Source organism: Lagopus leucura, unplaced genomic scaffold (genome assembly GCF_019238085.1).
Source record: "Lagopus leucura isolate 7727_CA_CO unplaced genomic scaffold, USGS_WTPT01 Super-Scaffold_100019, whole genome shotgun sequence".
Classification (NCBI taxonomy): Eukaryota; Metazoa; Chordata; class Aves; order Galliformes; family Phasianidae; genus Lagopus; species Lagopus leucura.
In genome coordinates this window covers 579,681-594,680 of record NW_024962273.1, presented here as the reverse complement: position 1 = coordinate 594,680, position 15,000 = coordinate 579,681, and positions in this window count along the sequence as shown.

The following is a 15,000-nucleotide window of genomic DNA, read 5'->3' as shown; positions in this document are numbered from 1 at the left end:
GTCCCCGCCTGCGGATGAGCTCCGGCAGCCTGAGGCTCCTCACTCGTTTCTTCCATCTCCGCCAGGTTTCCCTTTGAGAAGCTGCAGTGCGATGAGTGCAGTGCTGCTGTCTGTGCATCTGACCGCCGCTGCAGCTGCAAGCAGAGCTTCCTGCTCATCTCCTGGCTCTGCACGCTGTGCTCACGAGCTGCAGGCTGCTCTGCCACACCGGGCAGCTGCAGCACGTGGGATCTGCTGCAGCCCTGGGTCAGGGAGAGCCCAGGCGCTGAGGCGGTGCATTGATGTCAGGTGAGCACTGAGTCTGCACGTCAGCGGCCCAGCAGCTGTTCCAAACAGCCGGACAAGGAGGCGGCTGCCTCTCATTTTCCTGTTTCAGACAGGAGCTGCTTGGCTGCGTGCCCTTCTCCAGAACCAACCCGAAAGTGACCAAGTGCTGCTCTGCGCTGCCTTCGCTATGCAGTGTGTGTGAGATGGGGCTGAGAAGTTTTTCTTCTTGGTTTGTTTTGAGCGTTTTCAAAATTCCAATGCATTTCCATCCACGAGTGTTAATTGCTGACAGTAATCACTCACCTCTGTTTCCCTATTTGTCCCCTTTCCTCTCTGTAATATTTGTAAGCTCCCTAAGCCATGTGGGAAAAAAAAAACCAACAGGATACTTAAAGCTGCTTTTAAACTGGGCAGCCACACTCTGTGCATGCAACACCCAGAGACGTAACAAAGTGAGAGCATCATCTCCAAGGTACGACACGAACCAGCCTTACGGTGAAGGAATATGTAGGCAAATGGAAAGCAGATTGCAGGTCATGTTCTACATTTGAAATTCTACCAAGCGCAGCTCCTGCCAGGCTCCGGAATAGATATTCACAGAGAAACACCAGCAGAGAAACGCGTGCGCCAGGAGGAGTGCTGAGGCGCTATCAGGACAATGACAGCAGCTCAGTGCTCCCGGGGCAGCGCTTCGGTGCCCGGGCACTGTTAGGAAATGGCACGAGGCGTTGCAGGCCGTGCCAGCAGTGCTGAGCGCAGGGATGGCTCTGCTCTGTGCAACTGCTGGGCGCTGCTGGGTCCTGGCAGCAAACTGCTGGCATGTGGGGCCGCCTGCTGCGCCCTGCTGGGCCGGGGCTGAGCTCAGTGCTGTGCGTGGCCCTCTGAGTGCTGTGCTGCAGGGCACAGGGTGCGCTCTGGATTGCTCTGTGCCTCTGCCGGGCATCCCGTGGGTCTGGAGCTCTCTGGAGGACTTGGACATCCTCATCATCCCAGCGCCCTGCCTGCTCCCGTAACCTTCTCCAGATGGTGACATGAACAGATGACTTCAGTAAGAGAGATCCCAGTTAAACACAGCGTGCCTTGGTGTCACAGCGGATGGTTTTTTCCTGGATTTCACAGATTTTCATGCTTCTCTCTGCCTTCAGAAGACACTTCATGAACTTGCCTTTACAGCAGAAGCCAGGGAACGACTGCCAGCGCCTGGAACGGAAGCGTTAGGAAACCGTGCTTTGTAAAGTACGCAGTCAAAGTGTGAACTTCATCACAGGTCCTGGGGCACGGGGAGGGAGAAGGGCAGGGAGGGAGGAAGTCAAAAAGGTGGGGTGGGCTGCTGTCAGAAGGGAAACGCTTGGAATAGAAAGCAAATTTCGGGTAAGAAATGTGTTCCCTGAGGTGGATGGGATGCCTGGCAAAGCAGAGAAATAAAGCTCATCATCATCGGTGTTCTCATCATCTTCACTGGTAGTTCCTCAAGGATGTGAAAACACTCGCACTGTGGCAGTTGTGGCATCCTGGGACACGCTGGAGCAGATGCAGGTTCCTCCTGTCACAGCATCTCCGGGGGAGGACAGCAAACACAGCCGCATTTTCTGCTTTACCTCTGGGTGTTTTTGTGTTGGGAACGAGGTCTGAGCAACAACCGCTTTCTTAACGAGCCTCTCTGAACCCCAGAGCTCAGCTGTGCCGCTTTGTCTCAGCGTGCTGTGCAGCACAGATACATGTTAGGTCCGAGATGATCTCATCTCTATCAGCTGGCTACAAAATTAGGACGCCTCTCCCCATCTGAAACCAAACACGGCAGCGCTCCTGTTCAAGAGCTAAATGAAGTCAAAGCACTGTTGCAGATTTTCTGTGGACCACGAAACAACCGCTGCGAAGGACACAGAGCATTGGAGAGCCCAGGCCTGACTGCCCTGCACACGGCTGTGTTCATGCAGTGGGTGCTGTGAGGCTCAGTACGGACGTGGGTGCACAGCTCCGTGGTGATTTTGGTTGGCCTCAGAATATGTGTATTTTTTTAATTATGCAGAGTGAGATGATAGGCAAAACTCTGGCAGGTTTGATATTAAGATGACTGAACAATAGGAAGTCATCAGTTTGTTTTCTGGATCCTAATGCAGTGGTTGCCATAAGAACACAAATTATGTGTACATTTTAATGCGTCTATGCTTCATAATTATGCATGGTTGTATGCTGTTATAATTGACATAAAATATAAAACAGGTCAAAGAGCAGCTATTAAAACTATTTTTCATTTTGCTTCCTGACAGTTAGCAACATCAATGCCTACTGCATTTAATAGGACCATACGGGGAATGCGAAGATAGTTATATAATTTCAACCATATTAAAGCCTCCAGAACTTGCAACCTAATTATTTCCTGCAGTGTCTCGTTGCAAACCGTATTACTTTCTTTGGAATGTGTTCGTTTTCAGATTAAACAAGTGAGCCACGTTAAATTAGCACGAAGGGGAAAACCATAAAACTTTTGGATGTATTTCACAGAGGTCGTTGTGTTGGGTTAAAAATTATCCCAGGAGCAATGATTTTCTGCCAGCCGGGATAAAAAGCAGCGTTAGAGCTGTGCTAATTCTGCGCAGTTATTTTAATCACTGGAGTAAATTCTACCAAAAAGCTCAACTGTAGTTTCTGAGTCAACCGTCTCCCTAATCACAGAAAGGAAAAAAAAGGAGAAAAAGGACCAGCGTATCGATGTCCCTCCTCTTGGTAATGGCTGCGTGGAGACAAAACAACAGCGTGCAGTCTGCCCCAGTTTTAACTCATTCCTGATGGTCCTATCGTGCAATAATGGCCAAAGGGTCGTGTTCTGTTTGGATTCCATATGGAATTCCTGCTCTGTGTGGCCTGTATGTTGTAATTAATCCTTCCTAAAATTAGGCTGGAGGGCAACACGCAGCCCTGGCTGGGAACAGCCACGCTTACATCCCAGCCCTCAGCACGCACGTCTGGTGGGTGGCGCGGTTGGGCCGCACTGCAGTGCCACTGGGGATGATGGACGCAGAGCAGCTACATCCAGGTCTGCTCTACGAGGCTGAATTGCAGCAAATGGGGCTGTTCAAGCTGCTTGTGCTTTGCACTGCTGCACGCATGTTTCAGGTGGTGGCTGAAATCGATTGGGAAAAGTGTGAGCACCTAATAAATATTGGCATTCCTGTGTCTCACGTGCTAAGTCTGTTTAGAGACTGGATATGTCAGGGCGCTGGTAATAGACTTGGGAGAACCTTTCGGTTCCACTTGGCTGCCTCGAGTCTGGTTCATGGGTAGGGACTGAAAGTTATTGCCCAATTTGTGCCGTATGAGGAATAACCTCAGTGCAATTTCCGAAGATGAAAGCAGCCACATCCCAGAAAGAGCCATCATAAATGGCCACTTGAGTGCCTTATGGGCAACGCGTTGGCTGTGGAGCACAGAAGAGTTTGGGCTGCCCTTCCCTATCTCTTCCACGGACCAAAGGCCTTCATGTGGAGGTCTCAAAGAGCATGAGATGCCTGTAGACTCTCATCTTTCTTCCCCTCCCAGATTGTTGAACAATATTCTGCGCTATGCACCCAGGAGAGAAATGCACAGGCCCTGACGTCAGCCATCAAGTAGTTGGAAATAAAACACTTCAGCAAAACGAAGAGATTGGACATTTCCAGTAAGGTGAACAGATGTGGGATTAATTCCTAGGAGAGCTGTCGGGGCGGTGTATGATGGCCAAAGGCCACCCCCGCTGTGCCTCTCCCCAGCACAGGTGGCTGCCGTGTCCTGGCTCCCTTTGCTGCTGCACTGCACAGTTCTGGGTGTAGATCCCATGAGTCTGAGATCACAGAGGAGCGCCATGGAAGGGCAGCATGCTGGATCCAGGAAGCTCCCTGAGTCACTCCGTGCTGCCTGCAAGTCCCTCATTCCTGAGATCCGAAGCACATCACCATTGTTTCTCATCCCGGTGCTGCGCTCCTTCTCACAGCTGTGATAATGAAGCTGTTAATGGAGCACTCAGACTGCTGCCTCCTCAGCTGGGGAATCCAGCTGAGCTGTCCTGTGGGCTGGTTATTCATGCAGGCTTTGGCTCTTCTGTCCTCCAGCACAGCTTTACCCTCCCAATCCTCTGAAGTAAAGATTGAGAAGCATATAAAAGCTTCGGATTCCATTACTGTAAAATGCATCAGAAAAGTGTTGAGCTAGGTAATTACCTTAATCCAACCGAAATAGTTGGTCACAATATACATTAGATGAGCATCTAGAGTCAGATTTGAACATGCAGTCAACCTGAACAAAATTAGCTCAGCAATAGTGGTCCAGATTTCTTAATTAGTTCTCGGTGACAAGAACGTTTAATGTTTGCAAAAGTCAAGTGCAAATTCTACAAGTGACACGGCTGGAGAAGAGCTGGGGAGGCTGCGTTGAGCCTGGCGTGGTACCAATGTCAGGTGCAGCATGGAGGGCTGCCCTCATCTATTGCTCTCTGTCAGGGTTCCTTTAAACTTCTATGTACTGAACTACAGTAAAAAGTAATGGTATGATTAACTTCATAGTAATAACCTACTGCATTGAAAATACACATTTAACTCTAATTTTCACTGAACTACACGGAAGCTGAAAATATAATAGCATTTCCCAGCCGGTTGACGGTACATTTTAGTGCATTGTAATTGGCTATCTTGGATTGTCTTGGCTTAATAAAGTAGATGGGATTCATGAAAAAGCTCAGTGGTCACTTAGCAATTGTTTAATTCCTGTAACATTGTTTTCTGAGTTAGAAAATTATTGTTTTTCAATACTGTTAAATATTTATGAAGTGCAGCTGAGGTATGTGGCACGCTGCATAGCCCTGCTAACTCACAAATTAAGAGCTCATTGAAAAAAAAGAAATACAAAATAGTATTTCTACTGGAAAAGAGGTATTTGTAGTGTTTCAGCCTACAGAAACTTGGTATTCTTGAGTTTTTACTTTCCTAGGGGGGCTGTACAGACACCTTGGCACAGCAGAGCTGAACCATGCTCTGTCACGGCTGGGAGAGATTGGCAAAAGCTGAAGCTTGCTTGAAAATCTGTTCCACTCCTTCAGTACCTGAAAAGAGAGAATAAAAAGCCAGAAATTAGTGTCACACTGGGGCTAAACATGCCCTGGTGGAAACTGTACTGCCTTGTTAGAAATTATTGTGCTGCTACACAGAAAGATTTAGCAAGTTGAGCTTCTTGTAAACTGCATAGAGCGGACTTAAGGAGATTTGGTTCGTATCATTTCTTAAGGCTTTTCAGCTTCCGGAATGCTAGGCTAAAATCTGAAGCGTGCAGGGATGGGATGGGATGCCGTGTGGGGAGAGGCTGGGCTGCACTGAGCTGTGCCGCAGCGCTGGGCTGCGTTGGGCTGCGCTGGGCTGTGTCAGGTCGTGTTACGCCGTGCTGTGGCACACCGGGCCGAGTGACACTGCGCTGAGTCGTGATTCTGGACGGGGTGAAGACGCTGAAGACGAGCACAGCACCGCCATCAGCACTGCCCAGCACGCAGCCCCGCCTTGTGACCGGGCTCTGCGGTGGCACCTGGTGGTGCTTCGCCGTGCGCTCCCCCTTTGTGCACCGTTCCCCCCCACACACACCGCACTCTCACCCCCACAGCTTCCCCGCAGCCATCGCGGGAGCAGCAGTGCTGGGGAACCGAGACAGAAAGCAGAAGTGCAGCCAGGGCTTCGCTGCTGCTGCTCACCCACGGTGCGCGGGGCTCTGTGCCAGCAGCAGTGTGTGGGCAGGGACACCTTCCTCTTGGTGCTGCACATCTGATATCCCAGCAAACCAAAGGGGAAAGTCTCATGTGAATGGGCTGAGGACGAAGGAAAGGAGAAGCTTTGCTGTTCCATTGCACAGGTCAACATCTTCTGCTGGCAGGGTTTGCACGGGCTTGGTGCAGCCTTTGCTCTGCATATTTTTAGGTGGCACGTGTAGCACTGGCCTCAAACAGATCTTTCCTATTTCAATTTGTATTCCCAAGTTCAACCCCCCCAATTTATACTGAATCGGTTCTATGAAATGCCACATCTTTATGGAACGCTCGCAGAAACATTTAAGTTGAATAAAATTCTGGGTTCTCTGCCACTCTTTCATTCAGCAATGCACCTGAATTGTGACATCTTTTGTCAAAGACATCTTCCAAAAAACACGGCAATTTCTGAAGGAGAAATTAGATTGTCTTTTAAAGTAATGTAACAGTTGTGCAATTTTTGCCTTTTTGACCCGTCTTATTTCCTCTGGGTTTTAAGTAGAGGCCTCCAATTTAAAACCTATTATACTCCAGAGGCTGCTTCCACCCTCTCAGCAATGTAACCATGCCGTAGTCTCTGCCCTGTTATTTTAACACTTGTTGGCTTTGCTTTGCATCGCCTTTGCTTTCCCAATACGTGCTGTGTGCACTCTGCCTTCTGCACGTTAGCTGCCTTCATGTTAAAGGAGGTGTTGCTTTATGCACGTCTCATATCAGCACGCTGCCTCACGAAAAAAACAGCATTTATTATTTTTAGCAGCAGTGTGCAACCAGATTTCTAAAAAAATAAAATAAAAAAAAGACAGCTGTAATGTATTATGTAAGAAAATATTTGCATGAAATTCCTCTTTACTTGTCAAGAGAAAGAAACGCGCTCAGAATTTGGTCTGTGACAGCAGCAGCTGTCTGTGCCACTTCCAGCTCCTCGCAGCCCAATGCAGGTGCACCCAGCCCAGGAACGGGCAGCACAGCCAAGGAGGGATGCTTTTAGCCTAGGGATGAAGCTCAGCTTTGCAACAGAAAAAGGAATTGCTTCCTTCCTGCTGCATCCCCACAGAGAGCCTGCAGGAGCCTGTGTGCACCGGGGCTCAGCTGTAAGCACCAGTGGGCAGCTGGGCAGAGCCGTGTGCTGGAGAAGTAGCTTGGGAGTGCAGGCAAGATGGGAGCTTTACTCACTGATGCACAGCCTGGGAGTGCTGCCGTTGGGTGTTTTTCCATGGCAGCATCTTCTGTGTCTTGGGCAAGAGGCAGTGATGCTGCTGAAAGCAACAAAATCTCAGCTTGTAAATATCAACTCGTTTCTCAGGCACACATAGAAGAACGCATGTGAAAGTGTCGTGTTTCTGGGCGCCCACTTGGTACAATTTTATTAAATAATTTACAAATGAGAACCTGTGTCCCCAAAGTTATGTCTCCATAGGAAAATATCCATAGTCATCTGTCAAAATGCCAGATTTCCTACTAGATCTGCTGTGGTGTGGAAAAAGAGATGTTAATTAATTCTGTGAAGAGGACGGTGTTTAATAATAGATAAGAGCCATGTCCAAGGTGTGCGCTGTTCTCATCTCCTGATCTCGCCGTGCCCCGTGCTGCTGGGTGCGGGTGAGAGGGGCTGAGCATGCAGTGCTGCCCATGTCCCGATGCTGCCCCTCGTTCTGTCCCTCTGGGAGGGGGACGCCAGGAGGTGCCTGGTGTGAAGTCAACAGTCAGTGTTCGGAGGAGCCCTGGGAGCTCTGGTGGAAAGCACAGCCGTGTTAGCATCACATGTATGTGGAAGGAAGAAGTAGGCTGTGCGTGCTTCCCTGTGATTTAACATAATGGCACTTCTGTGCACTCGGAGCATAAACATCACATGAGCTCACTTCTGCCTTTTTGGTTTTTTCCCTCTTGCTTCCCTGCACTTCGGGGCTGGGAGGCAGAAGGGAAGCCCCACAGAGAGGGGCTGCCCAGCTTCCCGAGCCAGGCAGGGCAGCACAGGACACACGGGGTGGTGACAGAGACACCAGGAAGGAGAATGGCACAGAAGTATGATCACCGAATTCTTGAGCTGGAAGTGACCTCGCAGCCCTGCCAGCTCCAAGCCCTGCCGTGGGCAGACATCTCCACCAGATCAGGTTGCTCAGGGCCCCACGCAGCCTGGCCCCGTGCACCTCCAGGGTGGGCACCCACAGCTTCTCTGGGCAGCCTGTACCAGAACCAGGCACCGTGCAGCAAGGCTTCAAAGAAGCGCACACAACTTGAATGATGTCCAACGTCAATCCACAGCCCACCCTGTGCTTGCAGTGTCATCTCCTTTGCTGCAGACCGGGAAGGCATCCCAGCACCATACAGGGTGAGCAGTACCAGCAGCGTGCACTCAAGTGGCTGATGTGACTGAGAACATGTTAGAAAGAACTGAAATATTAATAATATAATAAGCTATAAATTAGTTATTAAGGTTTTGATCCACTGAAGTCAATGGAACATTTTTCACTCACTTCAATGGCAGGAAGGGCGAGCCCTGTGAGCATCATATTGTGTTTAAATGGATGATGTTGTGAACTGTCATGCTTTTAAAAGCAAAGGGAGAGCAATTCAGGGCATCACTATGCTAATCTGTAGCTGGAAGCCAGATAAATCAAGAGAAACGAGCCCTATCCCTGAGCTGATGTTCAGATTTCCTCTTCTCTTGTCTCTCAGATGGCTGAGGCAGGGTGAGCATGCCATGGAGTTCCTGCTTTGGAGCCACGACTGGCCCATTTGTCACCACTCGCTGCTGCCATCGGCTCCCATGGCTGCAGCTGCAGATGCCAGCTTTCCTGGGCTGCAAACACCTGAGGCCTCTGCTGGATGTGTCCCAGAGATGGCCCAGACCAGTGGCCTTGGAGGGGTCCGTGTCCAAAGTCTTATGCATTCCTCAGCCTTGCAGGACTGCGCACACAGCAAACTTCCAGCCCCAGCAGGACCCCTGGCACTGTGCAGCTGTGCCATACCCAAGTCTGTGCCATCTCCTGTGGCCATGCTGGGTCCCCCTGTCCTCGTCCCAGAGCTCTGCTGGCAGCGCAGCACGCTGCTCCCCATCTGGCCATGGGCCTGTGCAATATCCTCCTCCTTTTTTCTGGTAAGCCATTTGAACTCTGGTGTTCTCATAGTGCACATAATGTTCTCTCACACAAAACCAACAGGAAGAGGAAAAAACGGCATTATTCAGCTTGTTTTCCCATTGTAAATTTACTGGGCACACGTTGTTGAACACTTCTTTGCCAAATGTTGCATCTCGATTGTATTGCAAAGTGTCTGCAAAAGCTGCCCAGCTGGAAAAAAAAGAAAAATCTGGGTTTGCCACAAAAATATCCCAAATCAAAATCAAATGGTAAATTCTGCATTCTTCCCACAGCTTCATTTAATTTTCCCTCTGTTCTTCTAATGCTTACGTAGGATTGTGGAGAAGAAGCTAGGGAATACCAGGGGAGCGTTCTTGTTAGTACAGACAAATAACATTTCCTGATTTGTTCCGAGGCTTTTAATGCTCTTGTTAGAGATCTCCCATCTCCTCTCCTGGCACGTTGCTGTACGTCTGTGGATCATGCAGCACCCAGCGTGCCACGTTGAAGTGTGCACGCTGCCCTGCACGTGTCTGTCAGTTACCATGGCAATGATGCTTCTCAATGAACACAACAAAAAAAACACATTTAAAAGAACGAAACCCAAACAATCCCTAATTAAATTAAAATTTGGCAGCAAAAATAACATTCTTCCCTCTAAATATCAAACATTTGTAAGGAGCCATTGGCCACGTCTCTTCATGACACTGACTCCTGGCCCCCACTGTTTACACATTCCTCAGTTACAAAATGACTTTCCGTGCTGTGTATCCTCAACTGCTCTTAACAATAACCCTGCATTACTGAGTTATGAGGTTTTGTGTAGATGATGTGATTTCATGAGCAACTGGGGCCCTAAGAACTTGCCGACCAAGAAATACTTTGCAGTGAGAGCAGCCACTGGCACAGCCTCCTCAGGGACGTGGTGAGTCCCCATCCCTGGGGGTTTTCAGGACATGCCTGGACTGCTGAGTAATTCCATCCAGGCTCCCTTTTCCCATGAGAGCTGGGACCTGATGATCTTCCCAGATCCTTTTCAGCCCGTGCTGTTCTGTGGTGCTATGGTGCACCCAGGTGTGCACAGCACTCATTTCCCCAGGTGTCTTGTCTGAATGTATGCATAGAAATACAAAAAGGGGAAAAGTGAGGTCTCTGTCCTAGGGATGAAGAGTCGGTCCTGCTGTGCCTATAATGCACTGATGAATCCAGGCTGGCCACCCAGAGGAGGCTGAACAGCATGGCCAACAATCCTTGGAGGCAAAGACCTTGGTAACCCGCATCACACTGCAGCACTGGTCAGTGTGGGATCTGCACTGTGCTGTGCTGTGCTGTGGCCGTTGCTCTGGGGTCACCCCATACACGTGGGCTTAAGGAAATATCCTGACCCACTTCAGCCATCTCACTTTGTGCAACCCTCCATTGGCTCGTGCTGCAGCTCCTGGGATCTTCCAGAGCTGGATGCTGCCCTACGGTGGTCCCCTCCCTCTGAGCTCTTATTAGTGCCCAAACATCAAGGTCTCTGCCTCCAAAGATCATTAATCATAGATATAATGTAATGACAGCCGGGTCGCGTCCCACTAACTAAGTACACCTTGTTTGCCTCAAAATGCTAATCGCTGCTCTGAAACATTAATGAGGGACAATTGGTATTAAGCCTAATAATTGTGTGTGGTCTTGCCACAGATTTATTCATAGGAACCTGGTTCCTTTGTTGTGGTAAAAAGCAGCAAAATCTGGTTGTGCAAAGCACCTAGTCATTAGCACTAGCATAACAAAGACTCTCCAAAATGTCCACACACTGATCACAGTAATTATCATGGGTGGAGTCCATTTCCAAAAATCTCAGCACAAACTAGATAGCATTTTGGGAAATCTCGTCACCCCCTGGCTTTTAGGAAAATCGGCGTGAAATAACTTGTTTTTCCATCTGGAAAAGCATCTGTGCCACCGTAACCTCTGCCCAAAGTGCTCTGCACAGAGCAGGGACACGCAGCCCGGCAAGGGGACCGGCCTGAGCATCATCTACTCTGCTGCTCCTGAAAAGATGGATTATAGCGGGGAGTTTCCAGGGGAAGGGGAGGCGAAGGGCTGTGCGTCTCTGAGCGGCCTTCAATGCCGGCAGTGTCTGGGGGCCATGTTCCAAGGCAGACAAGGCCATCTTTTGAACTGAGCAGGATGCCCTGCTCGCAGCAGTTGAACGGCTGCCTGAGCCCCACGTCAGCGCTGTTTCTGAGCGCTGCTCTCAATGAGGCCATTTATCCCCGCATGTTTTGTCCTCTGGAGCTTCCCTGCCCACAGGCCTGGCTGCTCCACAGCCCTCCTGAGGCGGCACTGGCCTTGTGCTAGTTCTGATGTAGGCAGACATGGCCCCGTGCTCATCCTCGTATGGGTAGACATGGCCCTCCACTAGGCTGTGCGTGGGCCAGCAGGCGTTGCACGGGCAGACCCAGCCTTCCAGCGTGTGTTCTGCCCTGCACACAGAGCGTGCTGCACTGCCGGTGTTCTGCATGTTCTGATGCTTGCTTAACCTCTGCTGCTGCTGAACTGCTCTGCGGGTTATTCATGGGAGGGTGTGGAGGGAAAGGGAACTGTGAGCATGGAGCATGGAGCATGCAGAGGCTCCGGGCTCTGAGCTGCTCCCTGACCACATTGGCCCCAGTTCAGGCATCTGTGATCAGCCACAGCTGATGGGGGAGAGCAGCCAGGAGCAGCTCAGGTAAACAGGGCTGCTGTCAGCTGGTCGCAGTGAGCTGAGCCACAGGCACTGAGTGCCTCAGAGAAGAGGTCTGGTGGCACGGCGAGCTGCTGGGCACGAGGTTGCCTGCATCCTGTGCCTGCAGAGAAACACCGAGCCTACTGAAACAAGATTTGTAAAGCTGTTCTGTACACAAGTGATACACAAAAGATTGGTAACAGTTCTGGACAGAGCCAGACACCAGTAAAATGTGTTTTGCTGTACATGTGAGGCAAACCCAATGTGCACATGAATAAGAAGCAGAGGAGCAACAGCACTCAAAGCTGAGCATGGGAAAAGTCCTGTGCAAGCAGCTCCAGGGGCAGACACAGAGCCACAGCCACTGCCTGGAGATCCCCAGTCTCCACCTCAGCACTGGCACAGCCAGGATGCGCCTGAGCACTGCCCACAACACAGAGCTGGGGTAGTGAAGCATGTGGAAGCAGTGAGTAGCACCCAGCAGTGCCTGCAAAACTTCACACTTAGCTTTCTTGTAACGCCAAGGGCTCGTTAGGTACATGAGGTGATGACGAGCCCTTGGCATGCATGCTGGTCCGATGCTGCGGTTTTATTTCAAAGTATTTTTGCTACTGTCACTAATATGATAATGATATGCCGTTGCTGTTTGGAAGATTCCCAGTGACACAGCACCGGCTGCATTTCTGCACACAGAAGCAAAAACCTGGGATTCGGCAATGATTGCAATCTGCTGCTCAGCAAAGGAAGGGCTGGTGGCACAGATTTAGATATCAGAAAGAACAGTGATAATCTTATTAATGGAGCTTTTCATCTCCTTTGAGTCTTTACTTTGCAAGGCAAGAAATATAGCAGGTGGCAGATAGATGTCAATTCTTATGCTTATTTACTACTTGAGCAGCATTTCTTCATAAAGAAACAGGAAGGACGCCCTCCAGATTTAGACAAAAAGATCAGACATTCTGCTTCGATTAAAATAAACCACCAAGAATCAGCTGTACACATGTACTTGATGGGCTCTGGGAGCGGGTCTGGAGTCCCCCCGTCAGAGCTGGGGAGCAGCCGGGCAGCTGTGCTGGGAGCCTGGCCCTTATGCATGAGTCTCTGCACAGCAGCAGTGCAGGCACGGGGGAGCTCTGTGCATGCTAAAGCAGGACAGGCCCTGCAGTGCTGTGGTCCTGGCAGGGGCCCCATGGCCTCGGAATTGGAAAGCAGCTTTCTGGCAGCAGTGTGGGTTTTCTGGTGCCCGGGCTGAACCGAGAAGCTGGCATAAAGTCAGTCCTGCTTGAACCAGCATGAAAAGCCTTCCTTTTTTGTCAGTGACACAAAATGCTGTTTTGGACTGGCTGAATGGCCCATTTCACCAAGAAAAAGTCTTTCAAGTTACATGGTCCGTTAAAAAGTACATTAGTCCTATAGTTGAAATCTTTTTCTATTTTCGCCTTTTTTTTTTTGTATTTGCCTTTGGCTAAACTTAACAACTGGCTTGCAAATGATTTTGGCTGTTGGAAATTTTCCTTCTTCCATGAGCCCATCTTTCTACAGAACTGCTCACTTCTCTGTCCATATCATCAACTCCTTACCACGAAGATTTTCCCATTCCCCTTGACCTTAGATGGGAAAAGTGGCAGTGCCAGGGCTGAATTATTTGGCTTCCTCTTCAGCTGGCACAAGTTCGCTGGAAGTTGAGGGACAGCCCTGCACCACGCGAGCAGGGATCACATCCCATGTCCTCATGGAGCGCTGCTGCTGAGCAGAGCACTTCGGGGCCACGAGCAGAGGGAGATCACCAGCTCCCAAATATTTCCCTCTGTGAAATTTGCCATCCTCCCCAGCCTGCCTGTGGCTGCCAGCCAGAGACTGGCTTGGCTGCACTGCCTGGGGGTGGCAGGCAGCTAAATGGAGTAACCAAAACCAGTGAATAGGAAAATAATGGAGCACTGCATGATTTACAGCGAGCCCTAGGAACCTTCTGATCAATCCTGGGGTCCCCTGCAGAAAGCAACCCGAGGAATCTGGCCTGGAAATTGCTTTGTTAAAAATCAACTGTTTTGGTTTTGGTTTTGTTTTTTTTTTTAATAATCAAAATTCTTTTTTTTTTTAATTATGCAAATTAAAGTTAGCAAGGAACAATTGCTTGGTTAGACCGGTTGGTACTGACCTAATAAATTATTTTGAATATTTTTTACAGGAAATTGATTTAATTGAAGCTTTTGTTAGTCACTGTGAAAGCGTTTGGTTCGTGCCACGGCACCCAGGAATTTATAAATGGGCTCGGAGTGTTGTTCAGGCACCAGAAAATAAACCTCCGAGCTATTTACTACCTCCATGATATATAAAGTTTGCAGTTTTGATTTTGTGTGATTATGTTCAGCAATGGTGACCTTTAGAGGCAACAATATTGAAGTGTAATGAGGAGATGTTTGATCACTGGTATACAATGAAGAGTTGGCGTGACTTCTCCATTCCTTCCTGGAATTTGTGAAATCCAGCTGACAGGCTTTAACCTTTAGACTGCTGAAGTTTTAAAATGTATGGGGATTTAGCCTGTTTATACACCACTGTGGGTATATGAGATTTTCTGCCACCTCTCCCCCCAGCCCATGCCGGGTATTGCCCGCAGTCGCCTGCCAGGGGCACTCAGGGATGCTCACGGGCTGCATGTGTGAGCAAGGCGCGCTGCAAGCAGGCATCGTGCAAGTTGGCGTCAGGATGCAGGGTTACAGACCACGAGTCCAAACACTTCAGTCAGGATGTGATTGGAATTCAAGGCACTGGCAGACCACAAGATGATCTATTCAGTAATCATTCATTAACACATACTGCACACACAGGCTTACAAGCACATCCACGGGCACATACCTCTGTCTGTATAAGCGTATGTGTGCATATACGTGCATGCATGCATGCATGTATGTATGTATGTGTGTGCGTGTACATCATCTGAGAGCAGGCATGGGGTCCAAAACCATCCCATAAGGTGCTACAAGCACAAGGGTAACTTGTAACAGAGTGTTAGGAAAATCAATTAATTATGGGCAGCTGTGATTGCACCCACCCTGACACCACCCATCCCAGCTCGTTGCCTGCTCCATGGTTTCAGCTGTGCCCTGCAGCTGCTAACTTTTATAAGTCAGCCTGCCAGCAGCACACTCCCATAGTTGGGCAGTGCTTTGCTT